Source organism: Lissotriton vulgaris, chromosome 8 (assembly GCF_964263255.1).
Source record: "Lissotriton vulgaris chromosome 8, aLisVul1.2, whole genome shotgun sequence".
NCBI lineage: Eukaryota > Metazoa > Chordata > Amphibia > Caudata > Salamandridae > Lissotriton > Lissotriton vulgaris.
In genome coordinates, this window is record NC_141696.1 from 563,055,870 (window position 1) to 563,075,571 (window position 19,702).

A 19,702-nucleotide genomic window follows, 5' to 3' on the forward strand; every position below is an offset into this window, starting at 1 on the left:
TGTCTGGAAGCAGGCCTATATTCTCCCCTACTAAAAAAGCATTTTTTAGACCCCCTTAACCTAGGAAACGACTGCCTATTTCCCTCTTACCTAGCTTGGCTAAGGTCAGTGAGAAGGTAGTGACTAAACAACTCACTGAGTTTGTGGAAAGCGCAGGCCTCCTGCACCAGGCACAGTCAGGATTTAGAGCCGCTCACAGCACCGAATCAGCTTTGGTAGAGGTCTCGGAAGCCATCCGGGAGTGTTTGGATGCTGGCGGTAGGGCGGCATTGATTTTGCTCGACCTATCTGCAGCGTTTGACACGGTCCCGCACTCACGGCTTCTCACGCGACTTACAGAGATAGTGGTCTCTGGCTCCACATGTGGCTGGATCAAACCTTGCCTGGACAGACGGGTCCAGCAGGTCTGGCTTCCTCCGGCCTCTTCTGCTCCCCAGACAGTAACCGCAGGGGTCCTCCCTTAGCCCCCTCATGTTTAACGTTTATGTTAATCCATTGGTTTACTTGGCGGAAGAACTGGGAGCAAAGATTATCACCTACACTGGCGAAACCCAGCTTCTTTTTACATGGGAGAAGAATACGATTCAATCTCTTCTGTGAAGCACTGCCTGTCTTGCATTTTTAAATGTCTGGCCTCCTCCCAGCTCAAATGCAACGAGGAGAAGTCCAAGATTCTCCTCTTCTGGAATTTTCCCCCTATGTTTAGGGACTCCCTATTGCCAGCAGAGTTCCCTCTGCCTACCTCCATCGGGAAGCCTGTAAAGAATTTGGGGGTTTAGTTTGAGGAGAACCTTGCCTTTTACACGCAGGTTAAGAAGCTTGCTGGCATGTGTTTCGGCCTTCCAGAAACCCTTAGTAAATTTCTCCCCCTTTTGCCAAGCGCCGCAAAGGAGACAGTTATCCGTGCCCTCATTCTTTCCCGGCTGGACTACGCTAATGCGCTCTATGTGGGCATTCCTGGCTACCTGCTGAAAATGCTGCAGGTGGTCCAAAATGCGGCAGCCAGGCATCTCCTTGACTTGCCTTTCAGAAGTAATGTGAGCCACCACCTGCGCTCATTGCACTGGCTGCCTGTGTCGGCAGGGGTAAAGTTCAAATCATTAATCATTGCCTATTGTGCTCTCTACGGCCAAGGACCTACTTTCCTGCAAAAAATCTTCTTCTATGCCCCTTTGAGACAATTACGCTCCTCGTCTCAGCTTCTGGCTTTGGTCCCCAGCTTTAAATACCAGAGGTTAGGTGGCAGCTCTCTCGCCGGAAAGCGGCTGTGGCCTGGAGTACCCTTCCCTTTGCTCTTCAGAACACTAGGGAGACTCTGGCTTTTAGAAAGCTCCTGAAAACTCTTCTCTTTGCCTAGGTTTCATTTTCCACCCCTCGTTGGCTCCGCACCTGGACACTCCTGGGTATCTGTGCGCGCTATAAAATAAAATAACATAACATTACACAGTTCTTCCCTCTGAAGATTTCTGGGTTTCCCAAGGTCCACTGATGCTCATCTGGTGTATGCACTGTTATCGTGTGGATTTGTTTGCCGGAGGAAAATCAATTGATTTAAGGTTAGACAAGGAATAGCAATCTATGGTTTTCCTAAATTCAGGTGCTTATAGTTTGGCATTTGTGGAAGTCCTAAAAATAGTGCAGCTTTCTAAAGATCATAGGCCCGAGTCCCATATTTCGTAAAGTTCCTCTTCAATTTGCAATCAGTCCCAGAGCGCACATAAATAAATGGTGGGTGCTCACGGGCCCCAGCGGCAATAAGATAAGTCAAAGATTTGAGATGAAAACTGACAGCATGTCTCAGCAAAATGTGATGATCTGTGATAAGCATAGGTGAAAAAAAACCTCATGTTGGCTTACGATAAGGGGATTTGGTACTGGATAAAAAGGAAGTTAAAAAGACAAAATATCTAAAATGAAAGCAGACCAAAATGAAGTTAAACAACAGTAAATAGGAACCAAGACATTCCTGCCAGACAGTTAGGCTGTAAATAATATGCATTATTATATTCACAATCCTCTCTTGTATTTTTTTCTGTTTGAGAGCGCAAACATGCTTAGGAAAAGAGGAATCTTGCATCTTGGTTACTTTCACATCACCTTGTTTTGAGGTTATAGAGAAAATGCGTAAGACTACATTTGTTAAACAACATTTTTAACACAAAGTAAACTGAGTATTACTGGAACTCCGACATAACGTTAACCAAAGCTATGAACATTGGGTATCATGATAATGTTGCTATTAACTGCACTCTAAATACCACACCTAGGGCCATATGTATCAACATACCCTTTTGCGATTTCTTAATAGCGATTTTTAAGGAATCGCTATTCAGAAATCGCAAAATGGTATGTATGTAGAAATTCGCTTTTTTTAGCGATTTCTTAAAATTCCTTTATTGCGATTAGCGAATTGCTAGTCGCAAGTAAGGAATTATTTCCCATTCATTTCAATGGGCCAGGAGGCCCATAGGAATGAAGGGGAAATTAGCGATTCGCAATTTGCTAATCGCAAATTGAGAATATTTTCAAGGGTGCAGGGGTGTCCAAAGGACACCCTGTTGCACCCCTGAAATATGCATGGGTGCACATGTGGCGCACATAAATGCCCTAAGGGCATGTATGTGCGTCACATGGCACTTTGAAAATTGCAAAAATATGCATTTTTAAAGGAATTCGCAACTTACCATCAACAAGAAGTTGGTGGTAATTTGCGATTCCTTAAGGCCAATTTGCGAAATGTTTTGACTTCTTACATTGCATTTAAGGAATCGCAAAATATGCGATTCCTTAAATGCAATCGCAAAATAGGGAATCGCAAATTTTGCAATTCCTATTTTTGCATCGGGATTTCCTTCATACATATCATTTTGCGAATTCGCATTCGCAAAAGCAGCGAATGCGAATTTCAATGATACATATGGCCCTTAATCTGTTATATGGAAATTAATAAATGGAGAAGGGATTTGCGGAGGATAACGTGTGACAGATGTAATCTTGATAACTTTGCCTTCAATCCCTTTTCTTTATTGTGAGTGACTGTATTTAACAAACAAATGTGTATTTCTTTTGGAGTTTAGCAGAACAGTAAGCTGCTTCATGGAACTGCTATCTGGACACTTTTGGTCATTTTGGGCCCGATTCACAAAACCTTCTCCACATGTAAATGAAACTTGCACGTGGAAAGTGGATAGGGCACAGGTAATAGGAAGATCGTGTTTAACAGAGTTATTTACGACCACGGTGGCCACCTGTGACCAAGTAAAATTCTAGGCATTGACCGAAAAGAAATTGTACAAAGGGTACATTGTAAGGCGCAACCAAAGATTAAGGTTAATTGCATAAAACTCCGAAAAAAACCGCTAACTCAAAAATATGTTTGTTAGATATGAGTTTTATGATCTATATGTACCTCTCCGACTCCTGCTAGTATAAAACAGCAGATAAAAATATTACAATTTTCATAATATTAATTATTACCCTTCTTCGACCTCCTGGTGTGATCGTAGAGAGTGCGCACTGTCTCCTACCTCCCTACTGGTGCGCATTGGTAAGTTCTGAATCCAGTGTGCCGTAATTAACTAGAGAGAACGCCTGACTCACCCAAACGATGGACTAATAAAGGCTTCTTGTCCCAAGAAAACTTTGAATATTGAATGACAAATGGGGCATTTGCAAGCAGATCAGTCAAGTAACTTGTATGCGCATTAACAACCAATGTAGTTACTTGATAGACATACACAATTCCCTAAAAATACAAAAGGCGCCCTAGATCGATCTCTAAGGCAGTGCCTGACATTTTGGGGCACGATGCCACTAGACAGAAACACCACTCTTAATGTATGCTGGGTATTTTAGGCCAGCAGCTACATTTTACGGTATGTCACAGTATGATAAACACAGTGGCAGTGTGCAAGTGGTGCTGCTCAAATAAGCCAAGTGTTTTTCTTACTGTACCGCTTTGTAGAGGCCCACACTGCCATGACACTGTTACATTGTCCCTAATAATGCCATGCAAGATTAGCAATGCCCAAGTAGGGTGCACAATGTCATGTCAGTTTCTTCATATTTCCCACACTAAGGTGCACTTGCCATGTAAGCATCACAATGCCCCAGCTTGGAAAAACAAGTGCTTTTCTAGTTTAATCATAAGGCATACACCAGATTTTACAGGGTGCCCTGTAAGATTCGCCGCACCTACACCAGTGAGGTACAAAGTTCTGTGTGAGTATCACTGTGCTCCCTTATACACGCATTGCCTGATAAAGAGTGTTATTCATCTATGGCAATGCCTTATATTTAGCACATAGTGCCTTGATGGTATCACTATACCCCAGTTAGATGCATAGTGACAAGAAAGGTTCTCATGTTTGCCCCAGTAAGTTACACAGGGCCATGAAAGTATCCCAGTCCCCCATTTGCCTCAGAAAGGTCACCCTGCCGTAAACGTTTTTTTTCAAAGTTCCAGAATGCTTGGAGTTGATGGCGGGTTCCTTTGCGATTCGCTGTTGGACCAAACAGAAAGTGAAGTGTTCCGTCCTTCTCAAGATGGACAATGTGGCAGCAGTACGTTATGTCAATGATCTAGGGGGGATGAGGTCAAAGATACTGTCGGGCCGAGCCTAAACTCTTATGGAGTATTGCCTAGCCAATCAAATCTCCTTATCAGCGGACAATCTTCTTCGGAGCTCCAATCAGGTAGTCAGCCTGCACTCCCGTCATTGGAGAGATGTCAGCCTGTGGAAATTGAACACACAGATCTTTCATCAAATCCAGAACAGTTGGAGTCTCTTCTTCATGGACCTATTCACGTCCCGACTGGATTTCCAGCTTAACCAAAATTTACTTACCTTCGGTAATGATATATCCGTAAGAAACATTAGTTAGTTAGATTCCTTTATTAATGGCGTTTTGTTAAGCGCATACTACCCGGAGGCCTCGTAGCGCTAGAATACCTTAGAATATCCCCAGGCGTCAGGCTGGATCAGGAAAGTTTTGCGTAGTTGTACCCCTGAGCGTCGGTAGGCGTCGTCTGCGGCTCCGCGTCCGTCGGCGTTGGCGCCGGGATGACGTCGTCTGAGTACTTAGACGCCGCCCTCGCGCGCTGACGTCAGTTCTTATACACAGCTTTTCCGCGCCAGAAACGTAGAGCCATTATAAAAACCAACACTTCAAAAGGGATGTACCTTAACCCTAGATATCGGTTCGCAGAACGGGGAGGATGGGTGGGGCGGTAAGGAATGTTTCTTACCGATATATCGTTACCGAAGGTAAGTAACTTGTTCATCTGTAAGAAACACGTTAGTTAGATTCCTTACCTTAGAATAGATACCCCAGAAATACCAACCCCGGTGGTGGGTCTGCGAACCAAGATCACACCAGAAAGTCCTGGAGAACGGAACTGCCAAAGAAGTCATCTTTTCGGACTTAGCTGTCCAGGCAGTAGTGTCTAGCGAACGTGTGCAGCGAGGCTCACGTAGCTGCCTGACAGATGTCCTGCAAGGGGACTCCCTGACCCAGGGCAGTAGTAGCCGCCGTGGCCCGAGAGGAATGGGCCCTCAGCCCAACAGGAGGCTCCTTTTTCGCCAAGGAGTAGCAAACCTTGATGCAAAAGATGACCCACTGAGAGATGATTTGTTTGTGCACGCCCGTCTCTTCTTAGCGCCCAAGTAACCAACAAAGAGCTCGTCATCCACCCGGAACTGGCGTGTGCGGTCCAGATAGAATGAGAGCGCAAGTTTTGGGTCCAGACGGTGGAGCCTCTCTTCCTATTTCGAGGGATGCAGATGCGGAAAGAAGGTGGGCAAGGTGATAGACTGCCCGATGTGGAAGGCTGTGTGACTACCTTGGGCATGAAAGAGGGACGCGTTCTTAAAACAACCTTTTTCGGATGGACAGAAAGGAAAGGAGGTTTAGAAGAAAGAGCCTGGAGCTCACTCACTCTCCTGGCAGAGGTGATGGCAACCAGGAATACAGTCTTAAGAGTTAGAAGACGAAGAGGGCAATTGTGAAGTGGCTCGAAAGGAGCGCACATCAAATAAGTCAGAACAAGGTTCAAGTCCCACTGAGGCATCACGAAAGGAACAGGAGGAAACATGTGAGTGATGCCCTTCAAGAATCTATTTACAACATGGGACTTGAAAAGAGAGGGCTGATCAGGAAGCCTTAAGAAGGCCAAAATGGCAGAGAGGTAGCCCTTGATAGTGCCCAGAGCAGAGCCCTGCTGGGCAAGAGAAAGAAGAAAGAGGAGAACCTCTGAAATAGAGGCAGAAAGGGGATCCACAGCCTTTGCTGTGCACGGTGCCACAAATTTATTCCACCTGCAGGCGTATACCGATTTTGTGGAGGAACGCCTGGCTGTCAGAATCACATCACAGACTTCAGGAGGCAAGTCAAATGGCCTCAACTGTCGCCGCTTAATCTCCACGCATGGAAGTGGAGACTGGACAGGTTCGGGTGGAAGACCGTCCCCTGCTGCTGCGACAGAAGGTCCTCCTGAAGAGGCAGACGAAGCGGGGGATCGACTGACATGCTGAGTAGCTCGGGATACCAGTACCTTCGTGCCCAGTCCGGAGCCACAAGGGATGACTTGGGCCCGGTTGCGCCTGATCTTCTTCAGCACTCTGGGCAGAAGTGGTATAGGCTGAAAGGCGTACAACAGACCGCAACTCCACTTGCGATGAAAAGCGTCTCAGAGCGAGTGCTGCCTTGAAAATTCCAACGCGCAGAACTCATGACATTGCACGTTCTCTTCTGTGGCGAATAGATCTACCAAGGCTCTCCCCACTGCCGAAAGAGGCCTTGCGTCACGTCCGAGTTCAGAAGCCATTCGTGGTCCATCATGCACTGACGGCTGAGTTTGTCCGCTCTGGCGTTCAGAGAACCTGCCAGGTGTTGAACCACCAGGGTGACGCCCTGGTGTTCCAGCCATTGCCAGAGGCGCAGAGCCTCCTGGCAAAGGGTCCACGACCCCACCCCGCCCTGTTTGTTGCAGTACCACATGGCGGTCGTGTTGTCCGTAAACACCTGCACTACACTTGCCCGACAGAGGGAAGGAATGCCTTCAGTGCAAGCCGGATCGCCCCCAGCTCCATAAGGTTGATGTGGAGCTGGGACTCCGCCGGAGACCAGAGGTCTCTAATCTCCGCATCCCCCATGTGTGCCCCCCAGCCCAGGAGGGACGCATCCATCACAACTACGTGCTCCGGTTGGGGGTAGGGAGAGGGATCTGCCGCTGACCCAATCGCGGTCCGTGAGCCACCACTGCAACTGTCTTGCGGTGCCCTCCGAGATCAGGACATGGTCGGACAGGTTGCCCTGATGCTGGGCCCACTGAAACTTCAGGTCCCACTGAAGAGCCCGCAACCGCCACCTGGCGTGATGCAGCAGAAGGATGCAGGAGACCATCAGCTCCAGAAGCCGCAGCGTCAACCTGACCGAGACCCGGGATAAAGGCCGAAAGATCGGAATCCGAGCCTGAATATCCTGAACCCGCTGCTCGGAGGGTAAACCCGAAACTGCGCTGAATCCAGAACCGCTCCGATAAAGAGGAGCTTTTGAGAGGGACACAGGTGTGACTTCGGTACATTGATGGAAAACCTCAGCAAGTGCAGAAGGTCGGCCGTAGTATGGCGGTGGCTGAAGACTGTATGGGGCGAGCCCGCCTTCAACAACCAGTCGTCGAGATAGGGGAAGACTGAAACCCCTAATCTGCGCAGATGAGCTGCGACCACCGCCATCACTTTCGTGAGCACCTGCGGGGCGCTGGTAAGGCCATGGGAGAGCAGGGTGAACTGAAAGTGCTCGTGGCCTACCATCGGGCATCACGCAATTTGGATCCTATTATAATTCAACAGGTTTTAGTTAATTTGAAGAGTTAAAAAGTGAATTTGATCTAGAACATCGAGATTTCTTTAAATATCTACAAATAAGATATTTTATAATGAAAAAGGGTGGCGGTAGAGCTTGCTTCCAGAGAATCCAGACAATCAAATTAGTCGTCCAAAATACTAGAGTCAAAATTAGGGAAATATATAATAATCTAATTGCTGGATTGCCTGATGACGTGGACAAACATATTGAAAAATGGCAGAACAAATTAGATATACCGGAGAGCTCAGTCCAGAAGGCATTCGAACTTTCCCAAATACTATTAATGTCAACTAAATTGTAAGCATAACCCCAATAGAATAGCTAAATGGAGTACGGGCAAAGGCTTGCAGTGCCCATGATGCGCGATACTTGAAGCAGATTTAATACACGTTTGCTACATGCAAGGTACTTAGCCCCATCAGACGGGAAATCTCTATCTTTCTATCAGGAATCTGTGAAACAAGAATAGAGATCTCAACTGAAGAAATAATGCTAGGGGCAGACGGGGACACTCGACCGAATAGAATGAAAAGGCTTTTGTTTGTTTCAATGGCAGTGCTCAAAATATGAAAACAATAAACAAGAGATGTCAGGTCAGAAGAAATGTGTGCTGTTCTGAAACTAAGAACAAAAAGGGATCATGAAACAACACCAAGAGATTACACGAGGCTGAAAACTCCCATCAGCCCACCATTGTGGCGGAATATCATCATGTGGGATACGGATGGTAGAAACTTTTAACTAAGCCCAGTTGCTTTGGGCTTAGTTAAAAATCTCTTTGGAAGTGAGGAAACATCCTAGCTACATACCGCAATAAACTTGCTTTTGCGGTGATTCACATTTTTTCATCTCTTCCATTTTAACAGAGCGAGGCCTCATTTTTCCCGAGCGGGTGCCGGGTGAGGTGAGGTGACTTCCCACATAACGCTGGGTGAGTAGAGCACTTCTACAATACCATTGCGACTATTGTCACACAAACCAGGAGGACCGTTGCCTTCTGTTAAGCAATGAGACTTTCTGCTCTAGTTTAATTATGTGTTGTTTGTACTGTTTTCTTTGTCACTCAGGGATCATTGTAGACACACTTTTTTGACACCACATATTATTTTTCTTTCTTGTAGGAAAGGACGATTAATTCATTTTTCCACCAGTGTACATTGGGGACCAAAGTTCCTGGTAGGAATATTTTGATTCAATATTGCATGGCTTCACTTTCACACTATCACTTACTCTGCAGTTGCTATTAGACCACGGTCCTGAAGAAAGCTGGATAAAATTGATCCATACAGCTGAAACATGTCGACCACTCTGCACTGCGCCATTATATAGTCATATTTTCAGACTATCAGGCGTTATTTTAATCTTGACTCTAGAACAGTGCCTATTAAACAAATTTTCTGTTCTATTAGTTATTTTTATCTTATCACTCACTTTTCTCAGAGCACTGCACACCCTTAGCACCTACTTGAAATACACTGTGGCTAGAGGTCTACCTCGGAAATCCATCTCTGCACCATCACTAGATGGGTTGGGCGACATTTGGATCTACATCCGTATCCCACATGATGATATTCCGCCACAATGGTGGGCGGATGGGAGTTTTCAGCCTCGTGTAATCTCTTGGTGTAGTTTCATGATCCCTTTTTGTTCTTAGTTTCAGAACAGCACACATTTCTTCTGACCTGACATCTCCTGTTTATTGTTTTCATTACGGTTTGGGTTGTGAGATGTCGAGGTCGTTAAACTAACCCACATAGACCCCCCTATCTTTCCTTTTTTCTAGTGCTCAAAATATGCCTGGCATCGGCCTGGCTAGACCCACACCCACCAACATTCCCGCAATGGCGGGCACGACTGCTAGCAACACATAGCCTAGAGATAGCTATTTACAGGAGGAAGGGAAGGAATAAGAAGAGCAAGGGATTAGAAATATGGGACCCCCTTACACGATGGATAGAATGTCCTGATTAACTAATAAATTTACCCAGGATACTGGTGTAATATGATCGAAATATTTTGGAATATGCCTAATACTTTGTTTGCACCCGACTATGTATGTATGTATGTATAAAAGGAAAATGCCTGTATGGGGGAGGGGTGGGGGGGGCGGAGGGGTTGGTTGGTTAAAATGTGAAAATATTTCAATGAAGAATGGTTTAAAAAAAACAACCAGTCGTCGAGATAGGGGAAGACTGAAACCCCTAATCTGCGCGGATGAGCTGCGACCACCGCCATCACTTTCGTGAACACCCGCGGGGTGCTGGTACGGCCAAAGGGGAGCACGGTGAACTGAAAGTGCTCGTGGCCTACCGTGAACCGCAGGTAGCGTCGGTTGGCCGGCAGGACGGGAATGTGAAAATAAGCGTCCTGCAAGTCCAACGCTACCATCCAGTCTCCGGGGTCTAGGGCAGCTAAGACCTGAGCCAAAGTCAGCATCTTGAACTTCTCCTTCCGGAGGAAGCCGTTGACGTTCCGCAGGTCCAAGATAGGGCAGAAGCCCCCTTTGCACATCTTGGGAACCAAAAAGTAGTGGGAATAACAACCAGGACCTACTTCTGGCCCAGGAATGCGCTCGATGGCCCCCTTGGCCAAGAGGGCCGATACGTCCTCTTGCAGAAGTTGCAAGGGGTCCCCGACACGCGGTGGTACTGTGGTGGCATGGCTGGAGGGGTCGCCTCGAAGGGGAGGGAGTAGCCCCTTCGGACGATTTGCAGCACCCACCTGTCCGATGTGATGGTGTGCCAGTAATGGAGGTGATGGCGGACCCTGCCCGCCACTGGCGTCGAATAGGCCTGAAAGCTCGGACTAGGAAGGCTTTGAGGCAGATGCTGCGGGGTCGATGTGGACTGACCTCGCGGTTGTCCTCTGGCACAATCCCGGCGGTTACAACATCCGCCGCCACGTTGGATGGTAGACTGCGACCCGTGGCTGACAGGACGTGAAGGGGCACTCCTTCCTTGGACACGAAAGGAGCAAAACGCAGACTGCTGCTGACGCTGGCCCTAGAAGCCCAAGGACTTGGCCGTAGCCCTGGAGTCCTTGAAGCGTTCAAGCGCATGATCTGCCTTGCCACGAAAGAGGTGGCTGCCATCAAACGGCATGTTTATGAGGGTGTTCTGGACATCAGGCGAGAAGTTGGCGGACCTCAGCCAGGCGTGACGGCGAACCGCCACCATCGTTGACATTGCTCTGCCCAGCGAGTCCGTGGTATCCAGCCCACATCGTATGGAGTACCGTGCTGCGTCTCGTCCCTCCGCAAGGGCTTGAGAGAGCTTCGCCCGGGCCTCCTCCGGGCACTCTGGCAGCACGGCCGCAACCATATCCCACAGAGAGTGGGAATAACGGGCCAAAAGGCAAGCGGAGTTAACTGACCGCAACCCACAACTGAGAGAAGAGAACAGTTGCTTGCCAACGTGTTCATATCTTTTGGATTCCCGATCTGGGGGTGCAGTCGGGAATGCGGATTGGGAAGTAGAGGCCTGGATAACGAGGTTCTCAGGAGTGAGGTGGGTGATCAGGAAGCTAAAGTCGCCCGGAGCTGGGCGGTGGCTCCTGGCAACGTTCCTATCTACAGGGGGACCTGTAGCGGGCCTGGACCAGGTGCCCAACAAAACGTCCATGAGAGCCTCATTAAAAGGCAGTAGAGGCTCCGGAGATCCTGTCTGCGGTTTAAGAACCTCAGTGAGGATGTTAGACCTCACAGTTGCGATGGGGAGCGTAAGCCTCAAGGCCTTGGCCGCCCTCGTCAGCACCACACTATAAGCAGCCCCTCCTTCCGTAGCCACGGTAGGAGGGGAGACAAAGCCAGTGCCAGGTGAAGTGTTAAGACCACTGGCTTCCCCCAGCTTGTCTGTCCAGTCCTGAAATGACTGACACTCCCGTGTCAGAGGGTCCTCAGACCCCTCCCAATCCCCCTTGTCCTCCATCTCCTGAAATTCAGGGTCAAAGGATGGAGCCGGCTCAAAGAAGAATTGCGCCTCAGCCGGCGTAGAATGCAGCGTCGGGCGACGCTAGTCCGACGCCGGATCCGGACCAAGGAGGGATCAGGGACGGCATCGTGCGGAGATGGTGTCGGGGGCGACACCCTGCGGGTCGACCCCCGCGGGGTCATAAGGTCGACCAGCGGCGACCCAGATCCGGATCCAGTGGGGGCTTGCGAAGCCGGGACCGAAGTCGCCGACGGCGCCGGGGCCGAAGCACCCGGCCCGCATGAACTCCCAGTCGGGGCCGCAGGGCCCGGAGGGGCTCCTCCTGGGACCCGACGGAGGAGATAGGGACCTCATGGCCATGAGGAAGGCCTCGATCTCCTCCAGCGTTGCGTACAGCCCAGGGACCGGCGGGTATGGAGCTGGCCGCGGCGCCTGCGGCTCCTGGTGGAGCCGCGGAGGCAGTGTCGCCCAAACCCCTGGCTGCATCGCGCGAGCGTCGGGGGAAGTCGGAAGAGCAATGTCATCTCTTCAACTTCTTGTGCCTCTTACCTGAGGACTTGGAGCCCGACGAATGGTGATGACTCGCTGAGCTTCGATGACTGTGGCCGCGCGACCGGTCCCTCGACCTCCTCCTGGACCGGGACCTGGAGCAACGCGGGCCGACTGCCGGAGCTCGAGGCGCTTATGGGACCGCTCCCGCCTAGCCTTCGACGTCAAGGCCCGGCAGTTGGGGCACGACCGGTCATCGTGGTCAGCCCCAAGGCAATAGAGGCACCGGCGGTGGGAATCGGTAACCGACATCAGCTGGTTGCAGTCAGTACAAGGCTTGAACCCGGGCATCCCTACCGGCACCGAGAGTCGTAAAGACTCGAGTAGAGATCAAAAAGGATCGAAAAAGTTTAGTCAAAAGTGACTAAGGTACTGCTTTCACCGGACCTGCGCTTGCTGGCGTGGAAAAGAACTGACGTCAGCACGCGAGGGCGGCGTCTCAGTACTCCGACGACGTCATCCCAGCGCCAACGACGGACGCAGAGACGACGCCTACCGACGCGCAGGGGTGCTTCGACGCAAAACTTTCCGGATCCAGGCTGACGCCTGGGCATATTCTAAGGTAAGGAATCTAACTAACATGTTTCTTTCAGATAGGTATTACAGCTGGAGACCAGATCCACAGTAGACAGCCTTGGATGCCTTCCTACAGGATTGGAGCAAGGAACAACCTTTTGCCTTTCTCTCCTTCACCATGATAACCAGGTTGACAGTGCAAGTACGCAGGCACAAGGCGGAAATAGTGGTGATAACTCCAACTTGGAGATCTCAAGTCTGGTTTCCAGTGATGATGGAACTTTCTTGGGATTTTCTAATCCCTCTACCCCTCTGGGATCCCCAAGACAATCCTCACCTGCTGGTCCCAGCCGGGTCTCTTCGCCTTATGGCCAGGAGGGTTACAGGTTAAATTGGCAAGTCCCAGGCCTTTTGACAGAAGCTTCCTCCTTGTTTGCTAAGGCCTGGGCAGATAATATAAACAGACAATACAACTCTGCCTGGTCGCAATGGTTGATTATGTTGGTGTCATCAACACAAAATTGATCCCTTGGGGGCAGACGTTGTCCATGTGGTAAACTTTCTAGGGGGCCCGGCTTCCCAGGGTTTCGCAAATCGATCTATCAATACTTATAGATCAGCGATTTCGGCAGGTCACTTGACTGTGGATGGTCACCCCGCCGGGGAACATCCGTTGGTCAGGAAACTGATTAGATTTTCAGTTCCTCCTGAACCCAAGTACTCATCCTTATGGGATGTTAACAAGGTCCTGTACTTATTTCAATCTTGGCTTCATAATAAATATCTGTCCAGAAAACAGCTGTAGGCAAAATTGGCAATGCTTCTATGTCTGTTATCCTGTCGCAGAGTTTCGGATGTCCGAGCCCTGGATATAACAGGTAGTGTTTACTCCAGAAGGGGATTTCTTCCATATTTCTCAGAGGACGAAATGTCATTCTATAACTGTTTCTTATCCAGCTTTACGAGAAAATCCTAAATTATGTATAGTTTGCACTATTAAGGCTTATGAAATTGTGACTGAAGAAGTCTGCCCTCATGGGGAGATACCATTGCTAATTGCACTCACCAAACCTCACAAAGCGGTTTTGTCCCCTACGATTGCCAGATGGGTCAGGAGGGTCATGCAAGAAGCAGGGATTGATACTTCCCGTTTTGGAGCCTTCTAAGAGTCAGAGGGGCCATGGCCTCAAAAGCCTTTTGTCTAGGAGCTCGCCATGAGGATATCCTCAACGCGGCAGACTGGTCAAATGACTCCACCTTCAAGACCTTTTATTTTAGACCAGTTCCCTCTCTGGCAAGCGTGGTGGTGGATAAGCTTTGAACTAGCCTAATCCTCGCCTCCGGGTCCTGACATAAAATGAAAAATTTCCTAGTTAATGTAAAGGAAAGTTTCAATTTTATTAAGGAAATGGAGGCGAGGTTTAGCCCACCCTAAGAATTCTTGAAAAAGTCTCCCTTTCCCATTATTCGAAACAGGTTAATACTATTACGAAATGATTTGTGACTAAGATTTGCATTTGATTAATGGATTTGTTGTCATAAATTTTAATCTTGTTGTGTTATGATACTTGAGTTTCTTTAACATAGCAAGTAAAGGGTATTCCTTTGTTACAGGGGCAGATTCTAACAAATGAGAACAATAAAAGTGGCGATTGACAGCCGTCGCAGGAAGAAAGAGGAATCTAGAAGGGCGATTGGGGACGTTATACAATGGATTGTTCTGTGATTGGTTAAAATAAGTTGACGTCATTCCTTAGTGTTCATGGGAGATGTCGTTTTTAGATAAATTTTACTAACTTAAAAATGGCTGCTGGAGTAATCTCATTATAATAAAAAGTGAAGAGAGACAAGCCTAATAATTGCCTCCGTGTCCTTAACAGAATTGAAACTTCCCTTTACGTTAGCTAGAAAATTGTTCATTCCCCTTCTAGAAGCAATTGATTTAGCTTTCTGTTTTGGCTTACATTTAGATGTCTTGGAGTCTGGGTAGTTCATTAATGAAGCGTACAAGTAGCATGTTTTACTCTCAAGTTTAGTTTCATTTCTTGTTTGGGGTTGCTTCAGTTTATGCTCTGCGTCTCCTCACTGAGACCTCTATTCAAGTAAAGTGAGAGAAAGGTTAACCCCATAAGTTAATACGGTTTCAGGCATTGTAATAAGTTTGATTGTTTGCAGTCACCATCACTTGCTTGTTTTTAGCCTTTGGACATTAATACAGTCGGAGTTGAATGAGTAAGAACAAAACAATGAGACTTGTTTCTTTTGAGTGTTTGGTTCTTTCCTGTTTGTCAAGGTACTAATGGACAATCACTAATTTTCATCACGAGTAGCGGGAAATAATTTCTCCATTTTTAAACCTCGGACTGCGATTGGTTTAGTTTTGAATTTTGAATTAATTCTGATTCTTTGGTTTCTGATAACACATTTACTGTATATAACACAAAGAACAGGTTGGAAGTATATGTGGTATGATTTGAGTTAAGGAGTTGACATCCTCTTTTAATTTCATGTAAAAATTCCCTTGACTTCCTTAGGCCTGCGGAGGCCTTTAAATCACTTTGGCCGAAACGCATCGCCCTTCGTGTAAAGAGTCCAGTGCAATAGAAAGTCTTTAGAATAGACTAACAGTAGAAAGGACTGAGGACCAGATTACGAATTTGGCATTATTGTGTCGGCTTCAGATTTACCACCAGCCGACTAGGCAGTCCACCTGTTGTATTAAGATGTTGAACGTTTTCAGAATGAAAGACTGCTTGAGCACTGTCAACACTGCCAGCCATTCTGAGACCGCCATGGTGTTGGTAGGGGGGAAGCAGCTGTCAGAGAGCGGTATAGAGAAGTTCACTGCAGTCCGTATCACGAGCTGGCTTTCCAAGGAGCCGACCATGTCATGAAGACTGCCTGCTTTGTGTTAGCGGAATCAAAGGAATTGGGGTGCATACTCACCCATTTCCTTTTCTTCCCTTCAGTCTCCTATGTGGATCCCTTCCTACTGGTCCTCCCTTCACAGCAGCATCTTGACCCCGAAGAAAACAACCCTGCTGGCGCCGAAATCCAGGCAAGTCTGTTTTGCAGTATTTACCCATTGACTGGACTGGGCACGTATGGGTCAGACTCTACCAGTGGGAAAGTACTGGTAGTATGTATTGTTTCAGATGCATCATGCATATGTGTACATTCAAAACGTGTACAGTCTAAATAAACACACATGCATCGACACATGAAAAAACATTCACTGCCATCAGAAACACCACTGCAGTGCCAGAGGTGACATTGTAATACGTCAGGCTGGAGATCGCCGGCTCAGCGGTCTTCTTGAGACCGCTGCCAGGGTTGTACAGCGGTACAACCACCAAACTCGTAATCAGACCCTAAAGGTTATAGGCCTATTACTCCTTTGTGGACACGACTACCTTCAGGTAGCTGGAAGAGCTTGAACAACCACCTCAGTTTCTGTAAAAAATAAAAGTAAGTAATAAGGAATGGACTGATTGCATATGTTTTATGAACATGAAGGACATGCACTGAATATGCTCTCTCTCTCTCTCTGTCTCTCTCCCTCCCTATATTTATATACACCAAAGGTTACAGGGATTTTATAGTCAGGCTGACATTTCACTCGTACAAATCCAGAGAAATTCAGTAGTTACGCCCCAGTAATGCACTGCTTATGACCTCACATAATACATCACTGATGCCATCTCAAATAAATGTGTATTCTAAGAGTTTATGATTGTTAAACATATATGCTAACCTACTACAAAAGTTAAATTAGTATACTAGGTGCACTACTGCTGAGTGATACTGCTTCTAACATATATAATGTGAGTGGCTGTGTGACTGTATGTAACCTTGTGTATGGGTGTGTGAGTGGCTGCATGGGCGCATAAGTGGGTGTGTGAGTAGCAGTGTGAGTGAGCAAGTTGCTATGAGAGTAGCAGTATTGGTGAGTGGGTGTGTGAGTGGCTGGATGGGTGAGTGAGTGGTGGTGGGAGTGGCTGTAGGAATGGGTGAGTGGGTGTGTGAGTGACTATATAGGTGAGTGAGTGTGTGTCTGAATGACTGCATGTGTAAGTAGCTGTATGTGTGATTAAGTGGCTGTTTGAGTGGGTTTGGTTAAGTGAGTTTATGTATGAATGGCTGTATTGGAGAGTGAGAGTCTGTGAATGGCTGTATGGGTGAGGGAGCAGATGTGTGTGTGTATATGGAGGTGTGAATGGGTACATATGTGGTTCTGTGGGTGTGAGTGCCTGTATGGGTGAGTGGGTGGCTGTCCTGAGAGGCTGTATGGGTGAGTGAATGGGTGTGTGAGTGACTGTGGGTAAGTGGGTGTGTGAGTAGCTATATGGGTGAGTATGTGGCTATGTGACTGGCTGTAGGGTGAGTGAGTGGTTGTATGAGTACTGGAATGGGTCTGTGAATGGGTATGTGAGTGGTTGTGTGTGTGTATGAGTGGGCATATAAAAGGTTGTATGGTGCACGAAAAGAAGCTGGTGCTGCCGGTCTGGGACACGCTTGACGCGCTTTACACAGCGGGGTACTCATATTGTCTAAGCGAACGACATACAGGAAGAAAATGCACATGATCGTCTGAGGCCCAGCAACACCCTGATCTGAGGCACGGAGGCTGTGAAGATCTCTGCGGCCTGGAGGGGGACTACTACGGAGCCGGTGACTTGACCTGCATTACCGCTGAACAGCTGCGCACTCGCACCCTCCAGGAAGATGGTTGACAAAGCAGCGGTGGGCTGACGGCTAGCAGATGAGGCGGTGGGAGGGTGAGCAGCCTGTAAGGTAGGCGTAGACCCTGCTTGGCATGTTCGAGACAGCCAGAGGCCCTCGATTACAAAGTCATACCTCCTCTCCAGTGGGAGAGGGGCAGGAAGGCGCTTGCTGCTCTGCGGTGAAGCTTTGGAGACTCGCTCCCCCAGGTGGAAAACACCTTGTAGACAGCGGCCTGATGAGCGGCGTGCTGCCCCGCCTAGATTAAGCATGCGGCCGCTGTGGGGCGCAGACCTACCTGGGAGTTGGCTGAGGGCTGGCTTCCCATGCACTTTATACTGACACCGGCACTTTGCTCATATACAACGAGGGGTACAGTGAGACAGGGAGCAACCTGGTGTGAGCTATCGCTGCTGCCCGCTCGGCGGTCAGTGGGTGCATTCAGGTGAGAGCGTTCTTAAAGGGAAGCTGACAGGAGCTGAACCAAGCACAATTCAATTGTGAGGGAACCCTCCAGTCTCTTGGAGTGGATTGCTGCAGGTTCTGAATGTTTGGTCTTGCTCCTGGACTAGGCTTCTGTTATCCTTTGAGCCTACCAGTCAAATTTGGGGCGGGGATACCTTACAGGCGAGAAAGGTGCTGGGGGCTCCTAGCTTACTCCAGAGAATTAAAATGCACCCAGTGGGGGTAGCTGAGCAACCTCTCGCTGACGACTGCTGCAACTGAAATTGGAGCAGTGGAAGTCCAGACTCAAGAAGACAAATGTAGACAAAGCTACTAAAGAGCAGGATGACAAATTGGAGGAGACTTAAGGAGATATTCGCAAAATACTAGCGGCAATGCAGAAAATCCGGTCTACTATAGATGGGAAGATTGACTCGCTGGTTTACCAAATGGATCGCATATCGGAAAGCTTAGGCAAGCATGCAGAACGTCTGGACATGGCAAAAACACGAGTGACTGAAGTAGAAGAAGCCCAGATGGAAACGAGTACTGCCTAGAAACAGGTGGGGAGGCTCCTCGGGATCCTGCAGAAAAAGGCAGAAGATTTGGAGGCCAGATCGAGACGATCCAATATTCGCATAACAGGTCTCCCAGAAACAACCACCATGGGCAACATGGAGGTGCTTTTTACAGCAGTCCTTGGTTTCACTATTTGGCCAAGATTCTTTTTCTGGCATGATTGTCGTCGACCGCGCCCACCGTTCTCTTGGCCCCAGACCTCTGGCTGGCGCACCCCGCCCTGTTATAGCCAAACTACTGAACTATAGAGACAGAGACCCATCGCTGATGCAGGCTAGGACGGAAAGCCGCCTTCAGTATGAGGGCTCCTCGATCTTGCTATTCCCCAATTTCACCATGAGGGTGCAGGAGGCCAGACGCCATTTTACCCCCTTGAAACGCCAACTGCGTAAACAGAACCTGGAGTATGCAATGTTATACCCGGCCAGACTGAGAGTCACCTTGGATGGCAAATCAAGAATTTACACAGACCCTAAGGTTCTCCAAAAAGCCCTCAAAGAATATGGGAGGTCTGGAGATTGGGGAAGAGGTGCTTGGGAGAAAGTGGGTGCAACTGCAGCGACCTAGATGAGCAGGATTGACACGCTTTCACTCCAGACTGCTAAGCCCCTCTATGCAGGTCAGCTGAATTGGGTTTACGGATTGAAGTGCAATTGAGGAGGCATTTGGACACCTGCTGCCTGACGCTGGAAGAGAACTTCCCAGGGGGCTGTGCTGAGCTAAACACTTAGTGGCCTACAACAGAGATAAAACTGTTTACTAATGCACTGCATGGGATTGGTTACTTTGAGTTGACTGGGAGACACCTGAGAATGTGGCAGTGAGTATGTTCCCGCTCACACTAGAGACAAGCCCGTTGCAGCCTGATGGTTGCCTAATACATGTGCAGATGGCTGCAGCCTAGTGCTGCTGTTTGTTTGTAGATTTTGGGAGGTGAGGAGGTAACAGTCGCCTCTGCGTGTTACCCACTGCATGGCGACTCGCCAGGAAAGTTATGGGTTAAATTTGGTAAACACTGTTAAGTTACTTCTGAATGAAGGGCGAAAGGAGGGAAAATGGAATTATGTCTATGCTCTGTTGGGGATTGCATTGCG

At 48.3% G+C, this 19,702-nt stretch overlaps 1 protein-coding gene across 1 annotated transcript in view; it reads right to left on the reverse strand.

The window, feature by feature from the left end:
* The window catches only part of CLYBL (citramalyl-CoA lyase), a 2,598,854-nt gene that overhangs the window by 1,330,672 nt on the left and 1,248,480 nt on the right, over positions 1 to 19,702 (reverse strand). The gene's annotated exons all lie outside the window — the stretch shown is intronic.